Source organism: Armigeres subalbatus, unplaced genomic scaffold (genome assembly GCF_024139115.2).
Source record: "Armigeres subalbatus isolate Guangzhou_Male unplaced genomic scaffold, GZ_Asu_2 Contig237, whole genome shotgun sequence".
Lineage (NCBI taxonomy): Eukaryota > Metazoa > Arthropoda > Insecta > Diptera > Culicidae > Armigeres > Armigeres subalbatus.
This window is the reverse complement of record NW_026942973.1, coordinates 37,392-51,170: the sequence shown is the minus strand read 5'-3', so window position 1 is coordinate 51,170 and position 13,779 is coordinate 37,392. Positions and strand designations below refer to the sequence as shown.

The window sequence follows — 13,779 nt, the reverse complement described above, 5'->3', positions numbered from 1 at the left end:
TCGAAAAGTTCGAAAGGATTCCCCGAGGTCGAAGGAATCCCGGAAAGGATTCCCAAGGAATCCCGAAAGGATTCCCCAAGGAATCGGAAAGGATTCCCCAAGGAATCCCGAAAGGATTCCCCAAGGAATCCTGAAAGGATTCCCAAAGGAATCCCGAAAGGATTCCCAAGGAATCGAGAACCTGCAAGGAATCGAAAGGATACCCCAAGAATCCGAAATCCGAGATTCCCCAAGGAACCTGAAAGATTCCGAAGGAATCCCCTGGAAAAGATTCGAAAGTTCCCCAAGAATCCCGAAAGTTCCCCAAGGAATTCCGGAAAGGATTCCCCAAGGAATCCCGAAAAGCGATTCCCTAAGGAATCCCGAAAGAAAATCCGAAAGGAATCCCGAAAGAAAACCCCTAAATCGAAACCCCGAAATTCGAAAGGATTCCCCAAAGGAATCCTGAAAGGATTCCCAAGGAATCCCGGAAAGGATTCCCAAGGAATCAGATTCCCCAAGGAATCCCGAAAGGATTCTAAGGAATCTGAAAGGATTCAAGGAATCCCGAAAGGATTCCCCAAGCGAATTCCGAAAGGACTCTAAAGGAAGTTCCCAAAGGAAATCGAAAGGATTCCCCAAGGAATCCTGAAAGGATTCCCCAAGGAATCCTGAAAGGATTCCCCAAGGAATCGAAAGGATTCCCCAAGGAATCCTGAAAGCGATTCCCCCAAGGAATCCCGAAAGGATTTCCAAGGAATCCTGAAAGGATTCCCCAAGGAATCCCGAAAGGATTCCCCAAGGAATCCCGAAAGGATTCCCCAAGGAATCCCGAAAGGAATCCCGAAAGGATTCCCGAAAGGAATCCCGAAAGGAATCTCGAAAGGAATCCCGAAAGGAATCCCGAAAGGATTCCCGAAAGGAATCCCGAAAGGATTCCCCAAGGAATCCCGAAAGGATTCCCCAAGGAATCCCGAAAGGATTCCCCAAGGAATCCCGAAAGGATTCCCCAAGGAATCCCGAAAGGATTCCCCAAGGAATCCCGAAAGGATTCCCCAAGGAATCCCGAAAGGATTCCCCAAGGAATCCCGAAAGGATTCCCCAAGGAATCCCGAAAGGATTCCCCAAGGATTCCCCAAGGAATCCCGAAAGGATTCCCCAAGGAATCCCCAAGGAATCCCGAAAGGATTCCCCAAGGAATCCCGAAAGGATTCCCCAAGGAATCCCGAAAGGATTCCCCAAGGAATCCCGAAAGGATTCCCCAAGGAATCCCGAAAGGATTCCCCAAGGAATCCCGAAAGGATTCCCCAAGGAATCCCGAAAGGATTCCCAAGCGATCCTGAAAGGATTCTCAAGGAATCCCGAAAGGATTCCCCAAGGAATCCTGAAAGGATTCCCAAGGAATCCGAAAGGATTCCCCAAGGAATCCCAGAAAGGATTCCCTGAGGAATCGAAAGGATTCCCAAGGAATCGAAAGGATTCCCAAAGGAATCCCGGGAAAGGATTCCCCAAAGGAATTCCCGAAAGGATTCCCAAGGAATCCTGAAAGGATTCCCCAAGGAACTCAAAGAAAATCTGAAAGGAATCCCGAAAGGATTCCCCAAGGAATCCTGGAAAGCGATTCCCCAAGGAATCCTGAAAGGATTCCCAAGGAATCCTGAAAGGATTCCCAAGGAATCCTGAAAGGATTCCCCAAGGAATCCCGAAAGGATTCCCCAAGGAATCGAAAGGATTCCCAAGGAATCCCTGGAAAGGATTCCCAAAGGAATCGAAAAAAGGATTCCCCAAGGAATCCCGAAAGGATTCCCCAAGGAATCCCGAAAGGATTCCCCAAGGAATCCCGAAAGGATTCCCCAAGGAATCCCGAAAGGATTCCCCAAGGAATCCCGAAAGGATTCCCCAAGGAATCCCGAAAGGATTCCCCAAGGAATCCCGAAAGAAAATCCGAAAGGAATCCCGAAAGAAATCCCCAAGGAATCCCGAAAGGATTCCCCAAGGAATCCCGAAAGGATTCCCCAAGGAATCCCGAAAGGATTCCCCAAGGAATCCCGAAAGGATTCCCCAAGGAATCCCGAAAGGATTCCCCAAGGAATCCCGAAAGGATTTCCTAAGGAATCCCGAAAGGATTCCCCAAGGAATCGAAAGGATTCCCCAAGGAACTTGAAGAAAATCCGAAAGGAATCCTGAAAGAAATCCCCAAGAATCACGAAAGGATTCCCCAAGGAATCCTGAAAGGATTCCCCAAGGAATCCCGAAAGGATTCTTCAAGGAATCTCGAAAGGATTCCCCAAGGAATCCCGAATGGATTCTTCAAGAAAATATTTCACCAAAGTATTTCGCTCGGAATCTCCAAAGCACTCCGCTCCAAATCTTCAAACTATTCTGCTCAGAACATTCAAGTTATTCCGTTCAGAACACACAAAGGATCATCATTTTCAAAGTATTTCGTTCAGAATCACTACAGGATTTTGCTCGGAAACCTTAAATTGTTCCACTAGGAATTTCCCAAGGATTCCCTTTGGAATAGCCAACACACTCCGTTTGGAGTCCCTAAACTAAAGTTTCTTTGAAATCCATGATGGATTTTATTTTCTTCAAAGGAGGATTTCGTTTCGGGATCCCAAAAAAAAATGCAGTGCAAAATGATAGGATTTCTATACGGGTACCATCCGTTATGACCCATTTCTGTTTAGAATATTAAAAGTAATCCTTTCATAATCGAATATATTGAGAAAATCATTTGGGTATGTAAGCCTAATGCTACGTTTAGACAAGGCAAGTGAATTGAGCAAGTCGCTTGAATCGAACGCGAACTGAACGTGTAAACACCTTAATTCAATTCACTTGAACGAAAAGAAAGTTGAACATGTTCAACTTTTGGCAAGTCAATTGATTTCAACTGAGTTGTTCAACTCACTTGCCCTGTCAAAACGTAGCATAAGGCTCGATGCACACGTATTGCTTTTTCAACACTGCGTGCAAGCAAGCGGCGTCAAAAAAACGCAGATGTGCATCGGGAAAAAGCGGTAACGCTGCGTTGTCGCTTCGATGCACACCTGCGTTATTTGGAAAGACCTACGTGGGCATTGGCCCTAACTTATTACTATGTACTTACGTTACGCCCGCTCTTTGACGGACTTGAGAATAACAATCAGGAAGATGACGTGCAGTTATGGACCGAGCGAAAAGAAAACAATGCAGATGCCACTCCATCTTCAGCCTAAAAAGTGGATAAAATAAAAAATATAACTATTTGTAATCAAAATAATTAGGGTAAAATCACGTAAAATAGTTAACAGTAGATCTCCTATCTCCTACCTCCACGTAGCCAGAATGTCGGACAGTAATCCGGTGAAAATGGTTCTCGACAACGATCCGACGGGAACAAGAAGGCGAGGTGCACAGCGGGCAAGGTGGATCGATCAGGTGGAGGACGATTTGCGGACCCTCCGTAGACTGCGTGGTTCTCGAAGTGCAGCCATGGACCGAGCTGAATGGAGAAGACTTTTATGTGCAGCACAGGCCACTCCGGCCTTAGTCTGATAAATAAATAAAAAAGATCTCCCATTATGAAATTTCATAGAAAAATGTTATTATACTGTAATATTGTGATTCTGCCCCTATTTCAAATTATATCCTAATCAATACTTACCTTAATCATTACATTATTCTCCAATCGGATAAGCGTTAGTTCGCTCAAGCCTTCCTTCGTAAAGTCGACCAACAGCTTGCGGAGAACCAGACCATCTGTTTCCGTTTGGGGAACTTTCACAATGTGTCTCCGTCTCGCCGCAACCCATCACGAAAAGAGGTCCCCTTCGTCAAACGCACAGTGCAACACCGCTGAACTTTGGCATAGAAACGATCACATTCGGCAGCAAGTTGTAGAATCGTTTTAAGATCCGAAAATTTCCCATCGTGAGCCAATATTAACGTTCCACGGAGAACTTGATCGCTCGTCGTTTTAGTTTCTCGAACAGCGGAAAGCAAAAACCCGGGCGAAGGATTTGAAGTGGCACTTTGCATCACATTTTTAAGAATTGCCTTCAGGATCCGCATGCGTCCTTTTTCTTCATTGCCGTCGTCGTCGAAATCCGCGAACATACCAAACGATCGGATCATCCTGTACTGGAAGTAGGCACTTTGTACATATCCCATATTAAGGATTGCATTCAGATTCGGCCTGCTGAATTCCATGGCCTGAAATCCACTCTTCTTCTTATTTTGCTTTGCCGTCACCATCGAAAAAATCAACTGACACTTCAGTGAAAATCCAGGAAAACGTTCGGATCTCCTGTTTATCCATGTCGATGATTTTCACTTAATTTAAATAACACATTCTTTTGACCACAATTGACCAAATGCACACGAAATATATCAAACTAGCCGCGAGAAAACCTGGAAAACCTTGAATATTGCCGTCAAACAACTTTGCTTCCAACACAACATGGCGACAAAACAGAATCAACGTTGCAGAAGTGCGAGATGTCAAGTCCGCAGTGTTGCGAGGAAATTAAATATCAATGTACATAATATTGTATCGAATTTGTGTGATTTTACACAAGTCTGATAAATCTTATTGGTTGCATCATTTTCTGTGTGATATTAGATGTTTTGACAATCGAATATTACACAAAAGCGACGTAATGGGAAGATGATCAATTTGTTTTGTGTAATTTCAAGGCAATGTGAAATTACATCAAAATGAATGTTATTATGCATTATGATTTTTGAGTTACATAGAAATTTTCGTACATCGCTTGAATTACATCGATGCAGATTACATTATTTTTTGCTGTGTACATTTGAACGATTAATAAAAATAATGACTGAATCATATACAATGATTTACAGATTATACAGGTTTTAGTAAGGATTACCTGATACAATTTTATTGTAAACGTATCATATCATAAATGATTTAGCTAGCTTTTACCCAACACAAAAATTGAGTGTTTTCTTTTTTAGTGTATTAGTGACAATTCGTTTATGGCGAAGTTGTTTTGGCCAACCGCCACATAAGTTTTTGTCATGAAGCAGCGGCAATGTGGATTAAAAAATAGAACGTTTAAATGCCGAAAACGAAACAAAAACGGATGACAATGCAGATAAGTTTAAACTAAATATTACGAAACAAAAAACTGATGTATATTTCTTGTTTATTTTCAGAAAGTCTACCTCCTTAAAGAAAAATTGTATACACTAGCGGATTCGGCTGAGCCACAAAAAATGTTTGCAAAGGTAAGTACGGCGGGAGCTAAAAGGCTGGCCCCAGTTCAGGGCATCATTTGAGGCATCATTCAAGAGATTTGGGCACAAAAAACGAAATTTCCGTCTCTTTGAAAATATATGGGGGACAAATCCCGTGACACCGTTTTCTGAACTGTAAACCAGCCTTAAAATATGTATATGAACCACAATTGATCCGATAATTGAACAGTCTTGCAATGGCCATACCATTATTGAAACACTAATGCCCTCAGTCGCTCTCAGTACTAAGTATTCAGGTTTTCCGTATGTTGGCACAGTAACCCGCAATGTCCCTTCCTTTAATTGACATTTGCCGTCAAAAACTTTTATTGGCTTAATCGATTATTTCATTTATTTGAAGTCATTTTTCCAAAAAACATATGTTTGATAAGTGTTTGATGCCTCAAATTCTTCAAAATTAAAATTTCAATAGGATTATTCCACCTCTAGCGATGTGCATTCCTCACGCATTATAAAAAATAATGTAGAAAATACATTAGAGAGGTGCAAATATCACTGTAGGAAGATAGATTTCATTATTTCCATCAATTCACATTTAGTTGCGCTCAAGCTTACTTATTTTTCTTCATATATTACAGTCATTCATTGTTTTCTTTGACTTAATTTATAGGAATATGCAGTCCAGGAATATACAGTACAATTCAAGTAATTGATGGGAGAACAGCAAAGTCATTGATTGATTGTACAACAAAAAAGATAATTGACTATGTCATTTGAAAGAATCCGTTGATTAGGAAAAATCTTTTTAAAAAACTATATGAGATGGTAAATAAAATGTTATTTAAACTTGCTTTGTGCTGAATTATTTTATCATGAACTGAAAACACAAAATCTAATAGCAATCGAAGCTGGAATCATAGCGTTCTTTAACTATCATATCCTGTATTGTAGTTCTTAAAATAGTATTATACATATTGTAATACGCCTATCGTATAATTAGATGTTTATTAAACACCTTACAATTTGGATTATCCATGGAATCTTCATTTGTTCTAACAAAAATCATACTATTGATCTTCTTTGCTAAAAACAATTATAATCCGAATCATAACATGACGAAAAATTATGATAAACTAACGATATCTGGTAAAATCGCTTGACAAAAATATATGGAAAAGCTGGCCTTTTCGAATGGTAACGATACTTAACAACCCATTCAATGTATCATCCAATATCGAATTATTATATACACTATCGTAAATATTATTTGTGGTGTAATTTCCGTTCGATCTTTTTTATGATTCCGTTTAAAATTCTATAACAATTCTTTAAAATTAAAAAACGATAACTAGAAAAATAGTTGTACAATCTCATTCTATTCGGGATTGTTTAATTTAAAATTTGAAAATAGATGAAAAATGCTTCCTCGACATTTTTGGTCTTGTTTGACGTAAGGATTCAAACGCTCCAGCAGAACACCGCAGGGCACTTGACTCAACCTTTGACAGTTAATATATGGGCCTGACGTTTTGGGCTGATGGTTGATTCGTTCTGAAATGTTGCACAGGCCAATATTTGCCTCAAAATGTGTTAAACATAAAAATATTATTTTTACTGATTTAGACTTTTACCAGATTTTTTATAACATCGGTTCAAGTATTCTTGACCGATGCATTACACTGAGAACAGTGCACGCAGAAAAACATATTGTAGAAACAACAATATTTCGGTTTGAATTCAACAATAAATATTGTTAGCTCAGGGCTAATAATATTTTCATTTTGAAACAATCCAGAATATTGTTGTTTCTACAATCATGATTTGAGTTGCATTATTGTTGTTTCAACAATAATTATTGTTGAAATAATAAAATGTATAACCAAAATTACCTTTTTCATGCAAAACAAATAAACAACCATACGACGATTCAGTATAAATATATCAATTTTATTTAACATAATTTGTTAATATTTGAAAACCATATACAACATCGCCACAACTTATTGTTGTTTCCGAAATACACGTCCTCCATGGTTATGTTTATGCCGGTTTTGATCCTTTCTTCCGGTCATCTTTTTTTCCGTAAATCTTCTGTAAAACTAACGGAAGAGTTATTTAATACTACAAAATATTTGGAAAATAAATTTGATGTATTACCTGTAAAGTCCATAAACTCTGTTGTTTTTAAAATAGTGTGATGTATAAAGTTCCTATTACGAAAATACTTGACAGAACACTTTTTCATTTCTTGTTCATCTCACAGCAAACAGCAAACGGAACTACACTTCAAAAAATACACGCTGATAGAAATTCATGCAAGTTAAAATCAACAATAAATATTGTTGAAATGACAATTATTTTGTTGATTCAAACAAAGAATATTGTAGTTTCAATAATATACATTTTTAAATTCAACAATCGACCGTTTATTGATTCAACAATGATATTCATTAGTTTAATCATACAAAATTTCGCTGCGTGTGGTGCAGTTAAAATTACCATATTGATGGTTTAAATTAAATGCACAACGCCACTTGATTTGTGCAGACTACATAGTGCAGTTATTTCATTCGAAATATGTTGTAGAAAATACTATGGCTTCAGAGAGTGAGATGACAGCAAAATTACCATGCCCATGGTCAGCCTACACGGAAGATTGAGAATACCCATTAAATGGAGTTTATTCACCCATTTTTTTAAATTGTTCGGATATGTCATAAAATGGGTCTTTTTTCGAAAACAAAAAAAAGGGTATTTTATCCCCACTCATAAGATTGTACATCAGTCTTAATAGTGGGTAAATGGTACCCACAGAAAATTTTGGATAGCCATATCGCCATTTTTACTTTCAACTTTCGAAATCGGAAAACCATAAGTTTATCGAACAAAAACCGATTAAAGCTGAGAAGTTTTCGAAAGAAATCAAGAAAATCGATTTCAATTTGATTGGCGAATTGCAGCGGTGTGTCATTATTTAAACGAGGTAAGGAAAATACAAGTTTATTTCAGTCCCGGATGATTGTGATTCTAAATTATACATCACTCGTGCAGTAAGTGAAAATAATCAACGCCTTTATTTATTACCTATTATAGTGAATCCGTTAACCAACTGTGAAGTTTTCATCAGAAGTGCAACTTCCAGTAGACCCGTTGATGCCGCAACTTCCAGTAGACCCATGAAGTTCCATATTGAACTTCTAATGATTTTTCCCAGAAACCACACCATTGTCTCCGGAACTGCCTTCCGGTGCTGCTGTTCGACAAGATGGAATGCAACCAAAGAACGAAAAAAACCTGTGCGATACCGATGCCGCTTTCATCAGGGGCTGGTAATTGAATGCAAAAATTGTTCCGGCGCGACCGAATCGGCTTTCCCCAAAACCACACATTTTTACATGAATTTGTTTATGTTTTATTTTCAAATATGATAAAAATCGATGGAAATAAATATATTTGTCCCTGATTAGGGATACTTGATACGATTTTATTTTAAATCATTTATTTTTGATTTCTATGCCATAACCTCAATCTTTTGTTTATACTTAATGTGGATTTTTTACCCATTTTATATAAAAATATCAAGTATAAAAAATACCCATTTAATGAAGTTTAGTGAGTGAAGTGTGGGAAGACGACAATGAAACACACGCGAGACTAACTTCAATTAAACTATGGATTGGTTATTTATTAATAATATTGTGATTGTGCGTCTGCACCGGTCGACGGTCGGTAAGGAAAGAGATCGAACGGAAGTCATTCTGTGATGAGCTACCTGCTCACTATAAAACTATAACAATGGTAATTAATTGAGGCAACACTATAGCTATAAATAATGCTAAGTATACAACAGTGAGCTTACTCATTAATGAGTAAATGCGATTTACCCATTAAATGAGTTATGCCGCTTTTCTTTAAAATGGGTACGAAAATACCCATTAATGGGTACTCCCAAGCTTCCGTGTAACGATAATATATAGTGAAACTGACAATCATCGGGCGTTTAAATTAACTATGATTGTTTGGTCATGGGATAATCATTATTTGTTTTGAAATAATCTGGATTAGAAAAATGCATTGAATTAGATTTTTTTCAACTTCTTTATACATAGTTTTTTATTTTAGACAACACTGATGAAAATTATTCACTTTTGGGTGGACCATGCTGATTGATGTTCTTGTGGTGAATACATTTTATCGGATACGGTTGTCATCTGCATAACTTGCTGTTCTGCAAATAGAAAATTGAAGAGTATACTATTAGGAAACATAAGAGAAACAAAAACTTACCCATCGAATTCTCCGGAAACATTGTTGCAGCACTTGGTGATACGATTCGATGAGGAAACATCCAGGGTTTTTCATTGATGATTTGATCGGCGTTAATATAGGTAACTAACAACTTTATGGTATAAATATAAGCCATGATTCGGGCGTAAAAGTTTTCATGAGAAATATATGCAAATCTAGTTTTCAAAACCCTATTCTAAATGTATTATATTAATGTTTTATCTCCATATCACCGGCACCAGCAAAGCGTAATGGCGTCTTCCACTGAGTTTTCTCTCTGACAGCAGTACCATTTTTCACCATTAATAATACCATGGTCCATTGGCAGCATAGTATTTTCAACAATTAAGTAGTTAATTTATACTAAAGACACACTGGTGGTACAAGTACCACGGTTATATACCCTAGTACATATTGTACCATGGTTTTCCACGTTGTACCTGCATGGTACAAGGTGACACACTAGTGGTACAACTTGTACCATGGTACGAATACCACCAGTGTGTCATTAGTATTAAGCATAATTTGATTCAATATAAAAACATTCTAAAATAAGGTACTCCGGGGCAAGTGAAAATACGGGGTAAGTGGGTACTATGGCTGCTGATCAATCGATAAACGTTTTTAGTGGTAATAATCTTCTAGAAAGATTAAGCAGGACTATCAACGAATACAGCCCACACAAAAATATTTGGAATCAAAACCATTTGAGGCACCATGCTAATGCTATTGCTTGATCATGACTTTAGACTCCCGGGCAAATATATTACTTATATTTTAATTCAATGGATTTCCACCATAATAGTCGTTTTTAAATTTATCATTGATGTGGAAGGTGAATAATTTGAGCAATCAAATAATTGTGTGACATCGAAAATGATTTATAAGTTTTAATTTAAGCCAAAATTTGCAATTTTCACTTACCCTTTAGTTTTAACATACATGGGGCAAGTGGGACATATTTGAACAACAATTTCGATAGAGCCCTTTTAATTGTTTTTAAATCGTTGTCTAGTGAAAAATAACTTCGAAACTCATAATATGATAATATTATATCATATGGATCTGAATCAGATGTAGTTTGCTTATTGTTGGTTTCGCTGTTAAATAGTATTGTACAGTTGATTAACAATAATACAAAATTCATTCTAAAAATTATCTCCCGCAATAGTTATAACAATGCGATATTTTTTCATTTACAGTGCAAATAATCTATTTGTTCAACGATAGGTCAACAAAATTTGTCTAGTGTTTTGTTATTTTCAAATTGCGCATCAAATTTACAGATTTTCAGTTAAATAAAGTGTTCAACACATAAATTGGCAATTTCGTTCAAATTTATAGCAGTGCGCATAGCCTGAATAAAAACGTTTCTTTTGAAGTACTGATTTATGTAATAATCTGTGCTTTAAACACAGAAACATTCACTCGAATGGTGAATAAAGAATTGCTTATCCTTTCCATCTAAAACATTTGGTACAAAAGTAACCCAGTGAAGAGCAAAACAAGAGCCAATTAAACAGTAAATCGGCTGTTGTCTGGTGTTCATATTTGCTAAAATTATAATCCTTCCTTGTAGCAAAAAACAAAAATCTGACATGCAAAAAACCTCCATCCATGATCTGAAAATACTACGACTCAGAAGTAACCTGAACATTGTAGATCCCTTTAATTAGTTTAGTTCGACAGCATAAAACAATAGAACAGGTCCCCACTTCTGCCCCGTTTGAAAGGGTAAGTGAGTCCTACAGGTGAATTTATTTCTTTCACTACCAATATTTTTTTTAATTGAATAAATGGCTTACAACACGTCTACACTTCAACAACGGAAGCATATAATGATGTATGCGTGGTTAATGTTCTGAAATATCGTGTTTTATAAATATGCGTTAACAATTTTGCTGAACTAGCGTTTTTTTAGGTCCCACTTGCCCCGGGGTACCTTAGTCATTTTAATCATAGTTCTATAGTCAAAATTACTACAATGTTTATTTCAGTGTATCGTTTGCAGCCATAAACGACGTAGGGCTTTATAGCCTATTCAGATTGGGCTATTTATGACTTTGTTAAGTGAGAGGGTATCCAATTATTACGAGGTGTTCAGACTGCAGCAAGATAATATATCTTGACGTTTCCATGTTTCCTCATTTGCACGCTAATACAGGGTTGAATTCAAGGAGAGTTTTAAAATTTAATTTGCGAAATCAAGCATTTGTGTGGCGACAATCGAACATTTTTTTCTGAACAAAGTTTCTACGAAAAAAAAAATATAAAAAAAAATATGAAAAGGGATTTTCGAAGAATATTTGAAGCTCTCATTAAGGATAATGAGCGAAGCTACATTCATTAGTTGGGTGAATAGAGGTAGTAAACTATAGAGGAAGGTTGTCGCTGTCGTCACTGGCGAAACATGTTTTGCTGGCGAGGATAGGGCACTAAATGTCAACTAAGGAAAAATCAGTACGTTTTGACAGATAGGTACCCAACATGTTTGGGGACGATAACAAAGGGAACCGCAGCGACAATCGTCCTCTATAGTTTATTACCTCTATTGTTGGGTGCGCCGTTCTTCGGGGAATCACACTATTCCTCAATTTATTTTCAATTTTAAAAAGTATTTTGATTCTGTACTATGATCAAACGGAGATTTGATAGAAAAATTTAGATACTTTTGGGAATTCTCACAAATAAATAAAAAAAGGACGATTGGACCAATTTTCAAGAAATATTATCGAACTAAAATGTATTTCCACCAGTATCTCCATAAGGCTATCTGACGTTTATCATCTTTCTCTTGCACGCCCACAGACGGGATAGGGTTTGTTTTCATACGAAAACGCTTCCGAAGCGTTTCCGTATGAAAACAAACCCTATCCCGTCTGTGCGCGTGCAAGAGAAAGATGATAAACGTCAGATAGCCTTATGTATGAAGGGCAACTCAGCAATTTTTTTTTTCAAAAATGGAAACTTAACCATTGAGCTCTAATCGACAATCAATGATACAGCTACTAACAAAATCGAATCGTGTGAATGTGATATAATTTAAACTGGATTTTGGATGAATTAATGCATTACCAATCCATGTTTTATTTAAGGTTATTCTACTTTATATATACATCCCATTCAAATCGTTCAGTTGTCCCACGTGAAAAATGTTGTAATCCAAAGTATATTTAGCCATTCAAGGAGCAGAATTGAAACAATTTATGAAATCATGTTTATTCATCAAATATATTCGTTTTACAACCATTCCTACGTTTGTCTACGTTTGTCCTAAATTGCCTCTCCGCATTGGCCCTTGAACTTTGAAAATTTATACGATTTGTTCTATTAAATCTAGGTTTAAGTTAAATACTTCATGTTAATTCTCGAGAGCATCTATTTTTTAAACAATTCATGTTGAATAAGTTGAGAATAAATAATTATCATCATTATTTTCCATCATATAAAATGCTTTCCACAAAACCATCACAATCCGAGTTATTCTTCAGCGCTCAGAAGATTTCCATCTAACATGCATTCGACCCTGCTGCGACAGAAAGAGCATGACTGTCAACTACGAAACGAAATGAAAACAGAGAGAATTTTCTCTCTGGCAAAGAGAGCGTGACGCTTGTCAGTTTTGTTTTGTTGAATTTCTCCCTGCATTCCAGTTAGAACGAAAGCTCTCTCGTAATAATTGTTCGTAATAAATTCTTAATGACTCTTTTTAGCGGGTATCTTTTGACAGCGCAAAATGTATGGAATATTACGTAAATAATGACATCATAAAGCGTATTTACCCTGAAACGCCAATTATTATGTCATTAATGGCGTAATCTGAATAGGCTATTAGGACCAAATTTATTGCATTGCTTTTTGTATTTGTAGGCAAAAACTTGCAATTAGTTGAGGTATATCGAGCCTTTTGTACATGTTATTAACTCAAAAAACTGTAATATGTACTGTCAAAATTTGCATTTGAAGGAATAGAGCCGCTTTTCTGCTCTCAAACTGGCTGTCAAACATTTCCCGTTCTTCGATTTTATCTTTTCATGCTGCATGAGGGACTTTACGATGGTTTACATACATTCCTGCTCCAATCAGCTGCGTTGAATATCATGAAATTTCGTAGCGAGTGCGTTTTAATTGACCTTTCCCGTCAAAAATTTGTATTTGCACAATCGATTCTTTATTCTACAGTCGTGATTCGCTGGTTGGGATTTCAATACTTGGGTCACTTTTTAGTTTGGCCTCCGCTGGTTGGGTCATGACCACATAACATATAGGCATATTTGCCGTGAAATTTGGTCCTTCCTTGAT

The 13,779-nt window shown here is 37.1% G+C and overlaps 2 long non-coding RNA genes across 2 annotated transcripts; both read right to left on the bottom strand.

Annotated features, from left to right (window-relative positions):
• Positions 1 to 3,133: 3,133 nt before the first annotated feature.
• Positions 3,134 to 4,208, bottom strand: LOC134203801 (uncharacterized). Its single transcript, XR_009977709.1, has 3 exons — positions 3,632 to 4,208; positions 3,298 to 3,518; positions 3,134 to 3,199 (listed from the first exon to the last, which is right to left on the bottom strand). It is a non-coding gene; the product is annotated as an uncharacterized LOC134203801 (long non-coding RNA).
• A 5,061-nt stretch (positions 4,209 to 9,269) lies between these two features.
• Positions 9,270 to 9,902, bottom strand: LOC134203802 (uncharacterized). Its single transcript, XR_009977710.1, has 2 exons — positions 9,478 to 9,902; positions 9,270 to 9,418 (listed from the first exon to the last, which is right to left on the bottom strand). It is a non-coding gene; the product is annotated as an uncharacterized LOC134203802 (long non-coding RNA).
• Between the last annotated feature and the right edge of the window lie 3,877 nt (positions 9,903 to 13,779).